This window comes from Lemur catta, chromosome 18, assembly GCF_020740605.2.
Source record: "Lemur catta isolate mLemCat1 chromosome 18, mLemCat1.pri, whole genome shotgun sequence".
NCBI lineage: Eukaryota > Metazoa > Chordata > Mammalia > Primates > Lemuridae > Lemur > Lemur catta.
The window spans coordinates 17,454,687-17,475,583 of record NC_059145.1 but is presented as its reverse complement, the minus strand read 5'-3'; the positions used below and the strand labels follow the sequence as shown (position 1 = coordinate 17,475,583).

General features: G+C 40.1%; 1 non-coding gene across 1 annotated transcript; it reads left to right on the top strand.

Annotated features, from left to right (window-relative positions):
* Positions 1 to 215: 215 nt before the first annotated feature.
* LOC123623684 lies at positions 216 to 277 on the top strand. The gene has a single exon (XR_006729974.1). It is a non-coding gene; the product is annotated as a U7 small nuclear RNA (small nuclear RNA).
* The last annotated feature ends 20,620 nt before the right edge of the window (positions 278 to 20,897 follow it).

Genomic DNA, 20,897 nt, shown 5'->3' with positions numbered 1-20,897 from the left:
CCATTGTCTTGCCTTTGGGCCCATTCTTTTACAGCACTGCCCTGCTACACACACTTTTCTCTCTTCAGTGAAGAAGTTATTTGAAGGTCAACTATTTTGCCTTTTCTTTGAGTTTTTTCTATTTATTTTTGTATGACTCCTGTGCACATAACTAATGTGTTTTGCTTTTCTCTTGTCAACCTGTCTTACGTTGTAGGCATGTTAACCATGACGCCTAGTGTTACAGCTCTTTTAGAATTTGTCTAGCAGCTTTTCCAGTCCTCACCAGAAGACCCAGGAAAAAAAAAAAAACAAAAAAACCATGACGCTTTATGACGGGGAGGAAAAGTATCACCCCCCTTCCATGTGCACAATATTACAGAGTTAGCGTAAGAGTTATATGAGGCAGTTCACATAAAATACTTAGTACCTTGCCTAGCACATAATTAGTGCTCAACTAAGGTAAATTAGTAGTAGTAGTAGCAGTATGTTAGAGGAGAAAATTTAGATTTTGATGTTAGAGAGGACTGAGTTTGAATCTTAGATTTGCCAGGTATATATTTTAACTACCTCTTTAACCTTGGTGGTAGATTGTTATTTGTTTTGTAAGATTATTTTATAAATATGTGTGTACTTGTATATGTATACATACATTCATGTGTGTGTGTGTGTGTGTGTGTGTGTGTGTACAGACCTATACACTGAGAGGAAAGAGAGAGAGAGAGAAAAAAATACTAATATTGAATAACTTCTGGGACTCTCTTGCTTCACATTTAAAACTGGGGAATCTAATTTATATGCACAAGATAGGTAGGTATAAATTTATTGATCAGATCAATAATTATAAAAGGGTAAAATAGGAAACAGCATAAACACTCAAGAATAGAGAATTGTTTAAAAGAATATTAATATATCTATATGATGAAAAACCATGCAGCCATTAAAATCATGTTTTCGAGGAATATTTAATTATCTGAAAAATCTTTACATCAGGTTTTTAAGTTTAAAAAAAAAAAAGCAGTCTATAGGGCAGAAGATTGTTTATCACAGTTCCAAAGTAGAAAAAAGTATATAAATAAATAGATATAATTATCTTTACAAGTATATATAAATGTATACAATAGGAAAGACTAAGAATAAAATGTTAATGGTGATTATTTCTATGAATTGCCATTACCAGCAATCTTCATTTTCTATGTGTTTACTTGTGTATTTGTGTGATTTCTATAATGTTTCACATTAACATAGATTATGTTTGAAATACTACTACTATCAATAATCATTACTAATAAATGTTTTTTTATAAAGTAAAAAAAAATAAAAATTCAGTGTTTTGGGAAAATCTCCTAATTACCTTCCTCTCCAATCCAGTCCTTGAGCTCAGCTCTGGTCAGAAACCCCCCATACAAACACATAGCTTTACAATCTCCATCTGCCTTCCCTTTTCTGTCTGTCCAGCCACGTGCTTCTACTGAAGACTCTGTCAATGCCAGTTTTCCAAACCTGCTTCTGTCTCAGGTCATTTCGGATGCTTGACGTTTTGCTTTCCAATCTGTCCTTTCCATCCATGTTTAATTTTTCTATCATGTGGATTTAAATTTACATGAACTTCCACTGCTTTCTTCCATTTTCCTTCATTTGTCTCACTCAGAGGTGACTCAGAGAGAGCTTGACACCAGGCTGTTGTTTGGTGAACACTCAGGATTGGCTAGCCTCATTTCATTGTCTGTCTAGGTGCCTCACTCTAAATCTTTCACCAGATTGGAAACACAAAGGCAAGTGGTGCTTTAAGTTACAGTCTCCTCCTTATTGCTCGAACTTAATGCTGCCATCACACAGCAATGAATCTTTCACCTGGGGCAGAGAATGAGAATTAATGGACATTTGTAATCCAAAAAAATCAATGCTACCTCTACCATATATCTAGTTACAGTTGGGTCATTCTCCTTACTGGCTATTTTAAAAGTGTACTGGTCACACAGTAAAGGGAGGCAGGTGTGGGTTATGATGGAATCTGTAACTGTTTCATGTACATGCACTGTTTTTTTTCTTTTAAATAAGGATGGCACCTCCTGAAGCACACTAGTCAATAGGGCTGGCAGAGCAGTATAGCTAAGGTCTCTGTACGTGAAGCCAGACAAATTAGCTGTGAGACTTTTGGGATGTTAGTCCCTGCTATAGTCAGACCCTCCAAATCTGTTGCTGAAATTTGATCCTCAGTGTTGGATGCGGGGCCTAATGGGAGGTGTTCAGGTCCTGGGAGTGGATCCCTCATGAATAGATTAACACCCTTCCTGGAGGAGGCATGAGTTCTCCATTCCTTCCCACAACAGCTGGTTGCTAAAAAGAGCATGGCACCTTCTTCTCTCTCTCTCTTTCTTGCTTCCTCTTTTATCTAGTGATCTCTGCACATGCCGGCTCCCTTTCATCTTCCACTGTGAGTTAAAGGAGCCTGAGACTTTCACCAGATCCTAATTTTCCAGCCAGCAGAATTGTGGGCGAAATATATATTTTTTTCTTCATAAATTACCCATCTCAGATATTCCTTTATAGCAACACAAAATAGACTAAGACAGTCTCTCTCTGATTTTTAATTTATCCATCTATAAAATGGAGATAAGAATACATTCTTTAAGGTACTTTTTAAGGACTGAAATGAAATAAGATTTAAGATGCTTATCATAGTGTCTATTAAAAAGTAAGATATCTTTGGTTATTCACTATTAGGTAGTCAGTGAGATGGGTCCCCCAAAAGACATTTCCACGTCCTAACCCCTGGAATTTGTGACTATTACTTTGTATGGCAAAAGAGTGACTATTATCTCACAGGGCAAAAGATGTTATTAAGTTAAGGATCTTGAGAGGAGGAGCTTATCCTGGATATCTGGGTGGGACCTAAGTGAAATCACATGTATCCTTATAAGAAAGAGTCAGAGGAAAATTGGACCAGACACAGAGAGACCAAGAAGACAGAACAAGGTCTTCTGTAGGTGACAGCCTGGAGTCACATGTTCACAAGCCAAGGAATCGCTACAGCCACTTGAAGCAGGAAGAGGCAAAGAACAGATTCTCTCCCTGAGCATTCAGAGAGAGCACAGCCCTGCTGACACGTAGATTTCAGCTCAGTGAAATTGATTTCATCTTTCTGGCTTCCAGTGTCATGAGGGCATAAATTTCTATTATTTTAAGCCACCAAATATGTGGTCATTTGTTATGATGGCAGTAGGAAACTAATACAGATATTTTTATACCTGCTGTAATAAACTCCTAAAAATGTGGAAGTGGCTTTGCAATTGGGTAATGGATAGAGGCTGGAAGAGCTTGGGAAACATGATGGCAGAAGCCTAGACTTCCTTAAACAGACCATTTGTAGAAATGTGGACATTGAAAGAGATTCTGGTGAGGGCTCAAAAAGGAATGAGGAACATGGTAGAGAAGTCTTCCATAGTTTCAGAGAATACATGTATTGTCTTAAACAGAATATCGGTAGAAATAGGAATATTAAAAGCACTCCTGGCCAGGGGCAGTGGCTCACACCTACAATCCTAGCACTCTGGGAGGCCGAGGTGGAAGGATCGCTCGAGGTCAGGAATTCGAGATCAGCCTGAGCAAGAGCGAGACCCTGTCTCTACTAAAAATAGAAAGAAATTATATGGACAGCTAAAAATATATATAGAAAAAATTAGCTGGACATGGTGGCGCATGTCTGTAGTCCCAGCTATTCAGGAGGCTGAGGCAGAAGGATCTCTTGAGCCCAGGAGTTTGAGGTTGTTGTGAGCTAGGCTGATGCCACAGCACTCACTCTAGTCCAGGCAACAGAGTGAGACTCTGTCTCAAAAAAAAAAAAAAAAAAAAAAAAGCACTCCTGGTGAGGATTCAGAAGGAAATAAGGAGCATGTTGTCGGAAACTTGTTATATAGTGTTACCAAAAGCTCAGTCACTTGTCCATGAGGCCATATTAGAAGAATGAGGACAAGTGGTTTGAGGAGGAAGGAAAGAGACATTTTATTACTCTGCCAGAAAAGCAGGTGGATGGAGACTCCTGTGTGAAATGTCATTGTCCTTCTAATAAGCAGAAATACAGAGCTTTGAAAGGATGGGTTCTCAGCTTCAGGCAATTACCGTTCAACTATAGTTGATGATTCTGATTATCCCATCTCTGTTGAAGACAATCTCATGACCTCCGCCCAGGACCTCCCTTTACCAGGTCTGGCTGGTCTGTTTCTTTCTCTTGTTGCACAAATAACAAAAGACTAACCCTGCCCCTCCCAACCACTGGCCTGCGGCAGAGACACAGGCTTCAGTTCTCAGAAAGGAGTGCAGGATGTGTTAAAGAGACAGAAAATATTTTTGCCATTTTTTCAGGCCATTTCCTGTTACCATAGTGGCAGAAAATTTGGCTTGGTTGTGTCCTATGGTTGTGTCAAAAGCAGAACTCATAAGCAATGAGCTTGGATATTTAGCTGAGGGGCTTTCTAAGCCAGGTGTCAAAGGTGCAACCTGATTTCTTCTTGCTGCTTATAGTAAAATGCAAGAGGAAAAGCATAGATTGAGGAAAGAGCTGTTGAACAGAAAGGAACCAGGAATTAAAAATTTCCAGATTGCAAACAACAACAACAAAAATAATTAAGATTAAAACTAAGACTCACTACTAGAAAAGTATGCTCTTGAGTGAAGGCCAAGGATGAGGCTGGAGAGTCATTTGATAAAGAGATTGGAGGTGTGACTCCTAAATTCACTCAACCATCTCAGCAGAAGCTAAGAATAGAGATGGGGTTGTCCAGGAGAGGTCTTTGGAGGATGCTCTTGTCACATGGTATGACACACATGGGATACCCACAAGGTTTTTGAGATGACATGAGCAGAAACGCTGCCAGATTGCCCTGAAAGGGACACATATGGGGCATAATGAAGGAAGACCGTCAGACTTCTGGGATTCTACAGGCAGACAGCAGGCTGATAGAATGACTTGGCTACAAACATGTACTATCTATCCTTCAAGTAAAAGGAGGAATGATTCGAGGGCAGAATCTTGGGGATAGAGGACAGAGCTGCAGGGACAGAGGTCACAGCTTTAAGCAACAGTCGATGATGCTCAGGTCTTGAAACCCAGTGAAATTTGCCTTGCTGAATTGTGAATCGCTTGGCATCAGTGACCACTTTATTCCTTCCATTTTCTCCCTTTACAGTGGGACTGTCTGTAACTGTTAACTGTGCCTGTCCCGTCATTATATTTTGGAGGCAGATAACTTTTTTCCCTAAGTTCACAGGTCCATAGATGGAAAAGAATTTAGGCATCCTGGCATCTCAGGGCTTAGTCAATTTACACATAAAATTAATAATCATACATGTGCCCTTATAGGAGAAAGGCAGAGAGAGTTGGAGACAGACACAAAGAAGAGAAGACATACACAGAGGCGAAGGCAGGTGGAGAGAGAGGCAAAGACTGGAGTGATATGACTACAGGCCAAGGAAGCCAGGGGTGATGGCACCTACCAGAAGCTAAAAGATAAGCCTGAACAGTCTCCCCTAGAGCCTCTGGAGGAAGAGTGGCCTTACCCACACCTTGATTTCGGACTTCTGGTCTTCAGAATTGTAAGAAAGTACGTTTCTATTGTTTTAAGCCACCATGTTTGTAGTAATTTGCTGCAGCAGGCTAGGAAACAAGTATAACTCTCTTACCATTTTGCAATCCCCAGACAATAGAATAGGCATTAACTCAGGTAGCATAAAATCTTAAGGATAATGTTCTTATGTCCTTATGATATAACACATTTCTGGATATTGTATGTGTTCAGTAAATACTTGTTGACTTGAATAAAAGTTCCCAAAATGTGCAAATGTGTGCATAGACCTCTCCAAACTAGCCTCAAAAACCATTTCTGAAAGGTCACCGTCTTCCTCCCTCTCTCTTTCCCAAACACTGGTTTCAAGTAAACCCTGTTCCAGAAACAAGTTTCGAAATGCAACTTGATCGATGGCTCAGCAGCAGCAAAGAACCACATTGAAAACCACGTATTTACATGGTCAATACACAAAATAAACATGAGATTTCCCCGAAGTCACTCTATGAACTTGTCAGAGCGAGAGTCATTCCTTGTGCGCTCCATTTCCAGGCAGGAGATCCCCCAGCCTGCAGCAGACATCTCAGACTATTCACAGAATGAGGAAATTCTTTGTTTTGCTTGGTTAGGCTCGATGCAGAACTGCAATAAACCCCTTGCCTAGTAGCAGAATGTTCACTGAAGCCCTGTCTTCCACCAGGGGAGGAGAAAACCCTGTCAAAACCCACAAGGAATCTTTTTCTTGTTTTTAATCATCTCAAACACTGCTGAATACTGTACTCTCACAGGAGCAGACTTCTTTGTTCTCAGTTACTAAGTGAAAGGGAGGGGGGAGAGCAGTCTGTTCTCAGCCAGCAGCAAAGGCAGTTTTGCAAGATAACTAGGGGCCTTGAGCCTTCCCGCCACACCTGGTGAAATGCTGTGTGCAGGGACTGCTCCACCCCAGGTGTGTTGCCTTCCTCTGGCCCTGTGCCAAGGCCCCAAACAAGCCTAAATGGGTAACTCAAAACCAAGCAGAGCAAATGACTGAAATCCAGGAGGAGTCGGTTTATGAAGCACAATTAGGTTAGCTAAATATTGCATCCAAATGGTGACTAAGCCAAGGCTTGAAAAACATCAGCATGAATTACAAGGGTGTGAAGGGTAAAACCAGCAAAGTATAGACAGAGTGCAATGGGAATAGTCAACATATTAAGGGTATATTTTAAAGAAAGAGATTAAATGACAGTGTACGGAAAACTTGACTCTCAGTAAAATGTTAGTATCTCTCTTTTTTAAGATTCTGTTTTTGGGTTGCTAGCTTCACGTTAAAGTATGTAGGTAATAATGTATTATTATGGAGGCTATACTACCAAATTTTTAGAAAATATTCTATGCCAGGTACTAGAGTAAATACTCTATATTCATCTCTAACATCCCTACAAGATGAGGTCAGATCTAGGTAGAAATTAAAAGGAAAAGATGAAAAGATTTGCTTCATATCACACAGTTCATAATTTCTGGAGCCAAGATATGAATTTACATCTGCCATCTTTCCATTAGATCATGCTGCTCTTTAGTCAAACTCTCTAAACTCTGCTCTTCACCAACAATGAACATTTTCTCTTTAATATCTTCAGTATAATAAAAAGACTTCTTACCAGAATGATTTTCAGGCGTAAGTGGGGTAAAAACAAAGCAATTACATTAAGCAAGATTTTATCCAATATTTTAAGGGATATTCTCCCAGCAACTAGTACCTCTAGTCACCTCCTTCAAATTCTTAAGGAAGGATATTTGTTCTCAACTCCACAGGTCTAAAGAAAGCTAAATCAGATGCATCGAAGACACTTTTACAATCTATTGCAAATCTACAATATGCTTGGTTCTCTGCTGGGACACTGTGAGAGCTGCAAAAGGAATAAATGAATTAATAAAGTCCCTGCCCTCAAGGAGCTTATAATTAAGAGGGAAAGGGTAGCACTTCTAGAAATTATTAGGAAGTACAACACGAAAATCAGTTCAGGACAGAGCCTTCCCTCATCCTGATTCCACTTTCTATGTCCTTGGAACATGCTCATTGGCACCATCTGGAGAGTAAACATGAAGGGTTTCTCATCCTGTAAGAGCCCCCTTGGGTTTACACCAGCTCATTTCACTTTACCTGCTCTAGTAACACCCTCTCTCTGTTAGTCAATAGGACCCCTGCTGAATCATATACAGCGTTAGGGAATAGCATGAATCAATTATTTATCATTAAGGTAAGTTGGGCCGGGCGCGGTGGCTCACGCCTGTAATCCTAGCACTCTGGGAGCCCCAGGCGGGAGGATCGCTCAGGGTCAGGAGTTCGAGACGAGCCTGAGCAAGAGCAAGACCCTGTCTCTACTAAAAAATAGAAAAGAATTAGCTGGACAACTAAAAATATATAGAAAAAATTAGCTAGGGGTGGTGGCGCATGCCTGTAGTCCCAGCTACTCGGGAGGCTGAGGCAGGAGGATTGCTTGAGCTCAGGAGTTTGAGGTTGCTGTGAGCTAGGCTGACGCCATGGCACTCACTCTAGCCCAGGCAACAGAGCGAGACTCTGTCTCCAAAAAAAAAAAAAAAAAAGGTAAGTTGAAACATACATTTCAAAATGAAGATGGTATAGAACTTGCTGAATATAGGCAATGAATAAGACTAAAAGGCAAAGAGGAGTACAGGCTTTAGAAAAGGTGGGACCAGGACAGAGGCCTTCGTTCATTTATTTATTCAATACAAGTTGACTTAGAGGCACATTCATCAATGTATGAGCAGCCATTCTCCCCCTACTCCATCTTTTGCCAGCTAATGCGAATTCCTGTCCTGGACCCTCAAGTGCTCATCTTCTTCTGCTCCCTGTATCATTCTTGGATTTTGCAAAATATGAGTAGTGAGAGAAAGAGAGGCAGGAGGGATGGAGGACGGTGAAAAAGAACAACAGTGTTTACAGGGAAAGTTGGGATAAGGAGCTGAAAAAGAAATGAGAGCTATGAGACGGTGACAGATTAGGAGAAAGAGAAGAAAGAGGATTTTATGAAGTGTTAATTTAAATTTTGAATGAACAGGTTTTTCTTCTCTAAGAAATGCAAGTTAGTAGATATGCTAGCGTTTGCAGTACTTCTGGCTCCCAAGCTGGGTTAACTTGACTAGGGTGCTATTGAGAAACTGGACCACAGGTGCTAGCTTGCATTCAGGTTACAGTCTAGGTGGAGGCAGTATGCTAGGCACTGAGTATACAATAGTGTTCAAGGCTGGCATGGTCTCCAGCCCTCAAAGAATTTAAATTTCAAGAAAAGGCAATTACCTAGAAATTATCATAATAGTAGGACTAGAATTTGTGAGGACATATGGTGGTTCTTATACACAGTATTGGTTATTCTCAGATCAATCTTGCAAGATTAGTGTTATTGATCCAGTCTGACAGTGAGAGACTGAGCTTAGAGAGTCCGGGTTCTGCTCAGCGGAGACACATAAAATCAAAAGCTCAGCTAGGATTCAAAACATAGGTCTGTCTTAGTACAAAAGCCTTCATCTCGGCAGTGGAAGAAAGTCAATGGCTAAGAGATGAGGAAGAACTAAGAGCTTAGAACTAACCCTTGGAAGATGCCAACAGTTGTGGGTTGGAAGAGGAAACATTGATGGAGAAGGACTAAGTAAAGTGATTCGGGGTGTCAGTGAGATGTACGACAAAGTAATACAAGGTGGCATAAGATTTCTGAAAGCCAAAGAATATAAATTTAAAATACCAAAGAATATGGAAATATTCAGGATATGGTCAAGAATTGATTATTTTTTGGCAATGCTATTATTAAGGACAGTAGAATCAGAGGCATGTTGAAGTCCTCAATATCCACTCGGAAAAATGCAGGGCTCTGCAAAGGTGATATGTTTTGAGAAAACCATATGCTACACAAACCCTATTTAATGAAAACAAACAAACAACAACAACAACAAAAAAAACAAAACCTTGTTGCAAGGATAATCACTAAGATGGACAGAAATTTTAAAATAATAAGACATTGGGGCTTGTTGATAAGTATTTGAAGGAGGAAAGAAAAAGCCACTTGAGTTGGAGATATTGAAGAATGCTACCTGGCATATAACTCCAGGGAGCACCATTTATTTTGAGTTTCAAGCTGTGCTTCAGGTTATTCCCTATGTATAGATCACAGGGTGAATGGTGCCCCCTAGAGTTGTGCAGTGGAGCATCCCTGTAACTATGTTGCTGTGGGAGCACTGTCTCATAAAAGCCAGCATGAAAGAGTAGAAAAAGCATGGCTTTGGTATTTAGAAATGCCACTGTGTGTCCTGGCATACTTCATTTAATTTTCTGAGCCTCAGTGTATATAAAATTGAGAAATTGGAGCAGGTAAATTGTATTATGATCACTAGGAACATGAGTTCACATTTGTGCTGCATTTACAAACCTCTTTTCATAAACACAATCAGATTTAATATTAATAAAATCTATGAAGTCTTATTACATTCCTCTTATTATTCTCATAATAATCTTTATTAGCTTAAATGTTGGCAAGTTTAACCAACTTAGCAGTGATCAGACAACTAGTGACTACCTCTGGCCAAAATAAAAATTCCTAAAAGCAAACCTCATGAAAAAGGGAATGATATCTAGAAAGGAGATGGAAGATTAGTGGTGCATTCATAGAATCTTCCCATGATCTACTTGCAGGAATCTGCTAAGAACATTTGTTTCTCAAACCAGGGAATCCCTTATCCACTTATTAACTATGTTTTTTTTTTTTTTTTTTAAGGCCCATGAGTTATTGCTACCTAAATTTGCAAGTAAATTTATAATTGGGTTTCTGGTGCACCAGCACTCATAAAGATTTTATAATAATTACACAAACAATAATTACACTAATACTAGTGTAAAAGCCTTAATAAAACTATCAGAACAATTTAAATAGGAAAAAATACCTTAAAGTGCACTTTTTACTTCTCTCTAAATAAATCCAACTTGCTTTGTGATATACCAGTTATATAAGTGATTAAAATTGCAATCCATATGAAAGTAGAAACCAAGTACTTACAGAGGTGGACAATCTTCTTTAGTTAAAAGAGCAGAAGTGCTTAATGCTGCCGTGTCTTAGTATGGATTGCTGTGAAGTCCTTTAACATCTGTGGGTTTTAGAACAAGTGATTTACTTTCTATGTGTCTCCGTTTTCTCAGACATGAACTGGAGCTAATACCTGTCTCATTCGATTGTTGTGACGGTTAAGGAGGATAAGGATGTGAAGTACCTAATATAGCATGACAAATGGTGGTCTCTGAATTAAGAGTAGTCATTTTTATTAATCCTAAAAGTTTTACAGGGAGACAGTTAAACTGTGTATTCATCTATTTTATTTCAAGTGATGTTTAATTTTAAAACATTTTAGTTTGACATTTATTACAATAAAGACGTGTTTCCCATGTGACCACATATCACGCTGCCTGAGTGTTACATGTTGCAGATTATTCTTGTAAAAATACAAGACAGCTAATTAAAATTCATGCTATCGATTATGTACGTGGCGACAAGGTTTATTAAAGTCGGGTGATTGACTTGATTATATCAATTTGCGTTTGGGGACCTGTGGTCGATAAATTAGATCTGCTGTTTCTTCTTTTCCATTGTGAATTTTATGGGCTTTGATCAATAATTTGGGACCAGCTCTCCTTTAAACCACACACACTCAACATAAGCTGAACTGAGTGACACTGATGTTAATAACACTTCTCTGGCTTTCCAAGCTGTGGTTTGATTTAAAAATGAATGGACATAAATGTCCTCTCATTTGCCAAATATAATTTAATCATGTCGTATATTATGGTTACTGAAAGTTATGCCTTAGCATGGGAATGATCTGGGCATAAATCCTAGCATTGCTATTTATTGGTGTGTGTCCTGAGACAAGTTTCTCAGCCTCTCCAAGCTCCCGTCTGCTCACTGGTATAACGGACAGTACTAATACCTAACACATAACTTTGAAGAATTAAATGAAATAATCTTTTTACAGAAAAATCACATTACCTATAAATCCTCGATAATTGTTACTTTCATTATGGTTATTATTTGTATTGTTCCATGATTTTGAAATACGTAGCAAATGTCTTCAGAAAATTTCTGAAAAAAAGCCTTTCAGTAAAGAATTCTTATATTCTAGATAATAAAATGTTATGTTTGAGGGTATTTTTAGGGTAAAAACAATTAAAACAGTTGTTTTTAGTTTCCTTTTTTGTTTAGGTTAGAATACCTCAAACAACAACAAGAAGCAGAAGTGGGTTCATGAATTCAGAAACAATAGTGGGAACATTCTTTAAAACATTTCATTGAAGTAAAACAGTTATAGCAAATTGTTGTAAAGACATTGATAGGCTGGGTGCAGTGGCTCATGTCTGTAATCCTAGCACTGTGAGAGGCTGAGGCAGGAAAATTGCTTGAGGTCCAGGAGATGGAGGTTGCAGTGAGCTATAATGATGCCACTCACTGCACTCTAGCCAGGGCAATAGAGTAAGACTCTATCTCCAAAAAAAAAAAAAAAAAAAGACATTGATAAAGCCATGAAGCATGAAAAAAAAAAAAACCAAAAGAAAAACACGCAGTAAAAATGAATCTTTAGCTGGGTTTGGTGGCCTGTACCTATAGTCCCAGCTACTCAGGAGGCTGAGGCAAAAGGATTGCTTGAGCCCAGGAGTTTGAGGCTATGATCAAGCCTGTGAATAGTGAATAGCCACTGCACTCCAGCCTGGGCAACACAGAGAGACCTTGTGTCTTCAAAAGAAAAAAGAAATCTTTGCAAACTACCAATCCCCCAATTAATCGCCACAGAAAAGCTAAAATTACCAAGAGCAGAAAGTAGAGGCATATAATGTTGCTAACACAACTCATGTTCCAGCTTTTGGAGTCTTAAAATCCTTCTTGTTTTCTTGGCAGAGATGGGACTATTGTGAGGCAAGAGTGCATTGAAATTTTGAAATCAGAGTTTTTCATGCAAATATAAGCAATTTGCTGAGGGCAAGTCAGGAGAAGGCCAATGCCAATCTTGCAAATCTTCTGGCTTCCACAAATAAAGACAAGCAAAAGCACAAGAAGCCATTTCCCTAGTGTAAGAATAATTGCACTGAAAGGAAACTGGTGCTTTCAGTGGTTCATCCCAGTGGTTCTAGGGGTAAATAGATTCAATAATACTAGTGTGAACTCAAATAAAATCTTAAGCCTCCCCCTCAACCAGCTGACTGAATGGACCCCTCTTGGCCAAGGGGATATACTGAAACTAAATTGCCTGCCAGGAGGAGGGGCATGAGACATGCCTCATCATACCCCCCTCTCTTTTGGAGACATCCTTTGTAACTCATTAACAGGCCTAAGGCTATGCAAGACAAACCTGCAGGTCCTCAATTTACACAACAAATCTATGTCTGGTGGCTTGTCTCTGATTAACAGACCTCCTTATCTTAAAACATTCCAAGCCTTTAGGCAAAGCTTCATGTCTTTAACCAATTAGAAGTCAAAGAATCTTTAAACCCACCTATAACCTGTAAGCGCTACCCCCCTCGAGATGGCCCGCCTTTTCGGGCCAAACCAATGTCTGCCTTCCACATATTGATTTGTGACTTTACCTGTAACCCGTGTCTCCCTGAAATCTATAAAACCAAACTTTAACCCAACCACAGCCAGTCCACTTGCTCAAGGCTCCTTGGGCGTGTGTCTGGGTGTTGGTACTCAAATTTGGCTCAGAATAAATCTCTTTAAAATTATTTTACAGAGTTTGGCTTCTTTTCCATTGACACTAGCAACATGATAAGTGCTAAATGAACACTTAATAAATTGAAAACAGGCTAGAAAGCCAGCTATGAAGACATATTCCAGAACCAGAGGGAGGGGAGGAAAGAAAGCAGATTGCCAGCGAAGCATAATTTGCAATCATCTCTTTAGTTGACTCAACATCTGATTTATTTTTTACTGTATAATGCAGTACATTTCCAACGTGTAAAACTGAAAAATGCAGAAAGAAAAAAAAAATGATTTAAAAGGTAGTAATCTATGATTTATCACCTGACTCAACCACTTTCTAGCCCTGTGATTGCAAGTGACTTAATTAAGCCTTCTTAAGCCTCAGTTAACTCAGTGTGTACAATAACGCCTTCTTCTTCTCCATGGGAAGAAATGAGATAATACGTAGGCTTAGCACAACACCTGGCATATAATAACCGAGTATCTAAAGTGGTAGATTTAATATTAAAACATTATATTTTACAAATGTATATCTAGTCTTTGTTTATTTGTATGGATAACAACAGATTTCAGAGTTCGTTTCTTAGGTATACACTTTCATAGCCTGCTCTTCTCATTTTTATCATAAGCATTTTCAAACATCAACAAAATCTCTTCATAAATACCACATTGAATGACTACATAATAGCCGTCATAAGAATTTGCCAACCTTCTTCAATTATCTTTTGCGATGAAAATTTAGTTTGTTTCTTCTCACTCTCTCATAAATAAGCCTAAATGAAGATTTGTTCATCAAATTTCCATTAGTGATCCTTCCAAGACCCTGAGACTACTCCTCCTATGTCCTCTTCTCTCCTTCGCCTCCATCCCATTCCACTGTAGCCACGCAGCCCGGCCACACCGCTCAACACATTTTATTACTGTAGGCTGGGGCATGGCAGCTTCAGTTTTTGTCCTGCCTCTGAATGTCATTCGACTTCACTTGGCCTGGATTTTTGTCCTGTAAAACGATCTCCAGGTCACTTCCAAACCTAACATTCTACTATTTTACATCTTGAAATGTTGCCGTAAAGGAACAGGTATAATAAAAAGACCATGAGCTTTGAGGTCACCATAGCCACTAAATACTGCCCCTAATCTATGTGTCTAGATGCCAATACCTTGCCAGATGGCCTTCTGAGTGCCACTCATGCCCTTACTCTCGTCAATGTGCCCTGTTGACTCAGTGGGACCCCCCATATGTCATTTTGAAACTCCGAGGCTGACAGTCATCCAGGCACCCCTCCCACTGAGGTACAGCCCACACCGCCTGCAGGAAGCCACCACTCTTACTTCCTCTTAAGCTGCTATTAGATGGCTCACCACACTGGTCTTTCTTTTGTCTTTTGTTATGCTGATTCCTTTCTTGTCCCAGAGTTTTTTCACATCTCTTTGCTCTGTCTGACCTGCCATTCTCCCCCAACTCTTGGCATAACTACCTATTTATTCTTTCTTTGATGGTGCTGGGGCTCAGAAAATAGTACCCCAGGATGAGAGCCTCAGAAGCAAGTTTTTCTCTGCTCTTCTGCCCTCCTGTCTCTCAGTCTCATTGTCCCACAAGACTAACCATAGAAACTAGAATCCCTCTTCCACAAGGTGGGTCATAGAAACCAGAATCCATTTTCCCGAAAGCCAGCCATAAAATCTACAATTATTTTCTGTAATATTAATAACTGGCCATAAAGAAATTATCTGACCTACCTTATTTGACTGTATGTCATAAGGACCCCCCCATTCCAGAGAAGGTCCTGCCCCATCCCCAGAAGGAAGAAATGCTGCTCAGAGACGCAAAATCCAGGCAGGCCTTGCTGCATTTCCCCACTCTATTACCATTAGATCATACTCTCTTTGCCCAATCATATTTCTACACAGCTGTCCATATTTTGTTAAACCTAAGCATAAAAATGGACAATTTCCCCTGCATCTCTGGGTCTACATTCTGAAGACTCCCATTGTATATGTTACTGGCATTTGATGTGAATGTCTGAGTTCTTGTCATCTCCCAATGGAAGAATGAAAGCAAGAGACAGTTTTGAAGCAGCAAGCAGCAGAGTTTATTTTTATTTATTTCAGCATATTATGGGGTTACACACGTTTTGGTTACATAATTTGCTTTTGTACAGTTTGAGTTAAAGTTGTAAGTGTGCCCTTCTCCCAGACAGTGTGCACTGTATCCTTTAGGTGTGAATTTACCCACCCTCTCGTCCCCACTCCTACTTGATTTTGGTTTATTTCCACATGTGCACCTCAGTGTTGATCAAACACCACATGTACCCAATGTCTGGTGCCCAAGGCCCGTGGGCTAGGGTGGGGTGGGGAACTCTAATGTATAATGTGCCCTGTGTTATTTCTGTTATGTTTCTTGTGACAGTTGTGGTGACCCTGACCTTGTTATTGTTGCAGTGTGTTCTCTCACTCAGCATCTCCTTTGTTCACGCAGCCTGTTCCGTACTTCCTCTGCTCATGTCTTACTTTCCTACCTACAGTAACATACACACACTAAATAAATTAGTGTAACTTTTCTACAATTAATCAATCTGCCTCATGTCAGTGCTCCTTCAGCAAACCTTTAGAGAGTCAGGGCCTTGGTCCCTATGATGGCAATTAAAATATCTCCTCCTCAGGGCCCTTCCCTGCCCAGAGCATATAAAGCAGCCCCCTCCCTCCCCATTCTGTAATGTAGACTCTTCTTTTTTTTTTTTTGAGACAGAGTCTCACTCTGTTGCCCGGGCTAGAGTGCTGTGGCATCAGCCTGGCTCACAGCAACCTCAAACTCCTGGGCTCAAGCGATCCTCCTGCCTCAGCCTCCCAAGTAGCTGGGACTACAGGCATGCACCACCATGCCTGGCTAATTTTTCTCTATATATTTTTAGCTGTCCATATAATTTCTTTCTATTTTTAGTAGAGACAGGGGTCTCGCTCTTGCTCAGGCTGGTCTCGAACTCCTGAGCTCAAACAATCCATCCTCCTCGGCCTCCCAGAGTGCTAGGATTACAGGTATGAGCCATGGCGCCTGGCCTGTAATGTAGACTCTTATTTCTCTCATTTCCTAACAATGATCACACTCCGAATTTACTTATTTATTTGTTCATTCATGCGTATTTTTTCTTTTTTTCTTTTTGTCTCTCCCACTATGATGCAAGCTCCATAAAGGCAGAGTCTACAGCTGTCCTGTTCATCCTTATATCACCAGTCTCAACTATGCTATGTACCTAATAAATTTATACTCAATAAATATTTTTTTAATAAATGAAGAAATATTAATATTATTTGGCCAGATTTCTACAGAAACTCTACAACCAAAATAATAAACATAAAAGCAAACAAAACAAAAGCCATAACTCAGCCTTGTTCAAACCTGAATAAAACAAGAAATATTGGCCAGGCGTGGTGGCCCATGCCTGTAATCCTAGCACTCTGGGAGGCCGAGGCAGGAGGATCACCCGAGGTCAGGAGTTTGAGACCAGCCTGAGCAAGAGTGAGACCCCCGTCTCTACTAAAAAATAGAAAGAAATTATCTGGACAACTCAAAATATATAGAAAAAATTAGCTGGGCATGGTGGTGTATGGTCCCAGCTACTTGGGAGGCTGAGGCAGGAGGATTGCTTGAGCCCAGGAGTTTGAGGTTGCTGTGAGCTAAGCTAATGCCATGGCACTCTAGCCAGGGCAAAAGAGTGAGACTCTGTCTCAAAAAAAAAAAAAAAAGAAAGAAAGAAATATCAGGAGTCTTTTAATATTCATGAAATGTTAGCTTTCCTCTTACATTGAACCTATACCTATCTTGCAAATGGCCATAACACCTAGTAAATCAGCCTTCACCTTGCTAGAGGAAGAATACAGAGAAAGGATTTCAACAGAGATGAATTGAGGACGATCATAGCAATCTTCACAGTACTGAGGTGATTTATAGGTACAGACTACTTCTAGATTACCTACCTGCCACTGAATTTCAACTAGGTCCCTTATAATATTCCTGCCTGAGAAAAATACCACAGTTCCAGAAGCCCTGTTCATACTGAATTCCACTCAGAAATGTGGCTTTGAAACACACACACATCTTCCACATTCATGATTCAGGTGACCGTATCAAGAGAATTGCCTTTTTGTACTGGAACACTGCTTTTCTCAAATGAAGCTCGTATGTTTTGTGTTTGTTAGGACTCTCTTTTTCTCTTTTTACCAAAAAATTATATTTAGCTTGTCTTATTCAAAGTGTTACTTCCTGCAGTTTGCCATGTTGCACTGTTTTTGATTTGTCTCATTCAGTTATTAATAGTAACTTAAAAAGAACAAAACCAATATTGAACATCAAACCACCATACACTGTCCACCTCGTCAAAATCAGACCACAGAGACTATAATGGACTCTAGTCTCGGGAGTTTACTATCGGGCAAGGAAGCTTTTCTGTTCTGAGGTCAAAAAATTTCATTCATACTGCAAATTACTTTGCTTCCAGTCACTGTGCAAAAGTCTCTGTATGTTTATCAAGGACTTTTTGGATGGCTCCTACTATCTGTGTATGTGCCAGAATCTTTGAAGAGAGCATTGTTCTTGTGCAGTGATTTCCAGTTCAGGACAGAGAGGAACATTCCTCCTCAAAACAACCCCTTTAGAACCAACCTCGGTGTAGTGTTTCTTATACTGGGTATTGATTGAGTTTTACTGTGTGTGTGTGTGTGTGTGTGTGTGTGTGTGTGTGTGTGTATTTCTTTATCCTGAAGTGTTGCCACTTAGCCTTAGGGGTAATCTGTACTATTGCTTATGGATGAAAATGTAATAAAAAAGGCTGCAATGATTTCAAAGCTTCTATATTTTCTCAGATAAAGTTTTCTTATAGTTCCCTGTGAACTGAAATAAAATCTTATGGCTCCCCCACCAACCCACTGACTGAATGGACCCCCTCCTGGCCAACAGGATATACTGAAACTAAACTGTCTGCCAGGAGGAGGGAGGTCAGACATGCCTCATCATGCCACCCTTCCCTTCTTAGAAATATCCTTGGTAACCCATTAACAGGCCTAAGGGTATGCAAGACAAACCTGCAGGTCCTCAATTTACACAGCAAATATATGTCTGGTGGCTTGTCTCTCTCTAATGAGCAGATCTCCTTATCTTAAAACATTCCCAGCCTTTAGACAAAACTTCATGTCTTTGACCAATTAGAAGTCAAAGAATCTTTCAACCCACCTATAATCTGTAAGCCCCCCACCTCTGAGATAGCTCACCTTCATATTGATTATGACTTTACCTGTAACCCCTGTCTCCCTGAAATGTATAAAACCAAACTGTAACCCAGCCACAGCCAGTCCACTTGCTCAAGGCTTCTTGGGCGTGGCTCTGGGTCATGGTCCTCAAGTTTGGCTCAGAATAAATCTCTTTAAAATGATTTTACAGAGTTTGGCTTCTTTTCCATTGACATCCCTGTTTTTTTTCATACAGAAAGACTCAAGTTGGGTGCCAATTAAAACCTACAGGATATTACAGCAGTCACAGAGGCAACCATTTTCACCACTTTTGTAAACACATGTTATTTTCACCGTAAATGGTGAAGGAGCTCAGGAAATTTTACCCCAAAATATGATTCCTTGGTATAAAGAGTATTTTGAATTAAAGGCCCTTAGAGATCAACAGGCATTGGAAGGGGCTTCCCCTCTATCCGCATAAACCAGTGGGATCCATCAAGAACAATCAACTTCCCTTCCCTTTGTCTCACTATATTGCAGGAAAGAAGGTCAATAATGCAACCAGACCTGGCCCAAATTATTTTATATTAATATAAAACCTGTCTCTCAGGTTAATTTAATTTGCAAAGAGAATCATTTACAAGTCAATCTGTTTCCCCCATCCATTCATCCTCCCTAGCAACCGTTTATTGCCCCTAAACAAAATGACCTATATTCCTCATCTCCCCCTCCTCTCTAAAAGGAGGGTATAAAAATTTCTGGAGCCCACTGGGATATTGGGTAATCACTCTGTGATTCTCCCTGTGCTCATGGTAAATAAACCTTTCTCTTATTAATCTGCCTTAATTGTGAGTTGATCTTGCAGTGAACTTTTGGGCGGGGAGGGGAAGTTCCCCCTCACCCCCACAATGGGAAAGCTCAGAGGGCATTTTCCTCTGGACCATGCTGACGAGGCCAGTCCGTCTTCCTTGGCCATAGATTTTACCAGTTGCCGCCAATGAGGAATCATTTTGTGACATCTCTACAATTTGAAACCCTCTGCCACTTTGAATCCAGCTTTTAAAAGTCCTTTTGCGAGGCCTGCCAAGAGTGAGCTAGTGTTTAGAGAGCCAGTGTTTCATTTGCAATTGAAAGAGACAACCCTATCATTGAATGTGGTCTTTAAAGGGAAGGCAAAGAGCAAAAGTTGGAAAGGAAGAAACTCAAGGAAGACTCCCTTTAGCTCTGAGTAGATATTGTGAGTGTCTTTATTCTTGAATTTTTATTGTTTCTTAAATGCTCTGCTGGGTGCCTGTTATGGACCCCTTGGCTCATAACTGTGGGTGGCTTGAAGTCAACGTTGTAAACCAGGTCACTTTAACTCAGAAGTTAGCTGGTGGCTTTTTCACATGTGTGAGAATAGTGCTAGCTTCCCCACCAAGCTAGTTTAAGGACTAACCTTTAATTGATCACCCACCGGAAGAAGTCTGGCTTCTCAAAAGGGAAGTCAGACCAGTTTTGACATACAACACAGAATTTGCCAACAAAGCCTCGGGCAGAGGCAAGGCTACTCAACATAGGAGAAGGCACAGTGCGTGCAAGTGTTGGAAGAACAAGGAACTTGAAGGTAGGAAAGAGGGTGGAAGATGGAAGATGGCCAGATACAAGGAATGGGGGTCCTGGGTGGAGGGGGTTGGAAATGCAAGAAGCCAGATTAAAGAAGTCAAATTATAGAACAGATAGATCCAGCTCCGTCAGAGACAAAGTAACAAACTATCTCTCTCCAAATGTGTAGCCAGGAAGGGTGAAACCATTCCAACAATTTTTAAGGTTATATATATATATATTTGGTTTTTTGTTTGAGACAGGGTCTCTATGTTGCTGTAGGGCACAAGGCTATCGCCCCCATAAGATTTGCTGAAAAATCACTGACGTGAGGCACATTGATTAATAGGAGAAAAAGATACAAATTTATTTAACATGTATACAGGGGAGGCTTCAGAATGAAAACCCAGCTCCTCAATGAGGTGCAGAGATTTTTAAAGAGTGAGGGCTTGGAAGTAGCATCACAGGTTTGGGAGGGAGAGAAGAGGCTTGGGTAGCTAGCAAAGGTGGTCCTGTCACGTAAATGAAACCTTACAGGTAGTGGTGGCGGCCTTCAGAGAGCCAAGATGGTAAATGTTTCCTTTCAGACCTTTAAATGTATCAGACTCTCAGTTAACCTTTCCTAGCTCAGTTAAGGAGAGACCTGGTTGCATTAATGGAGATTCTCTGCAGAAACAAATTTCTCCCCACAAAGACAGCTTTGCGGTGTGACTTCTATCTATGAGGCTCCTGGCAGCCATCTCAAAATATGTCAAAGAAATATATTTTGGACAAAATATTTCTAATTCACACCTGGGCTCAAGGGATCCTC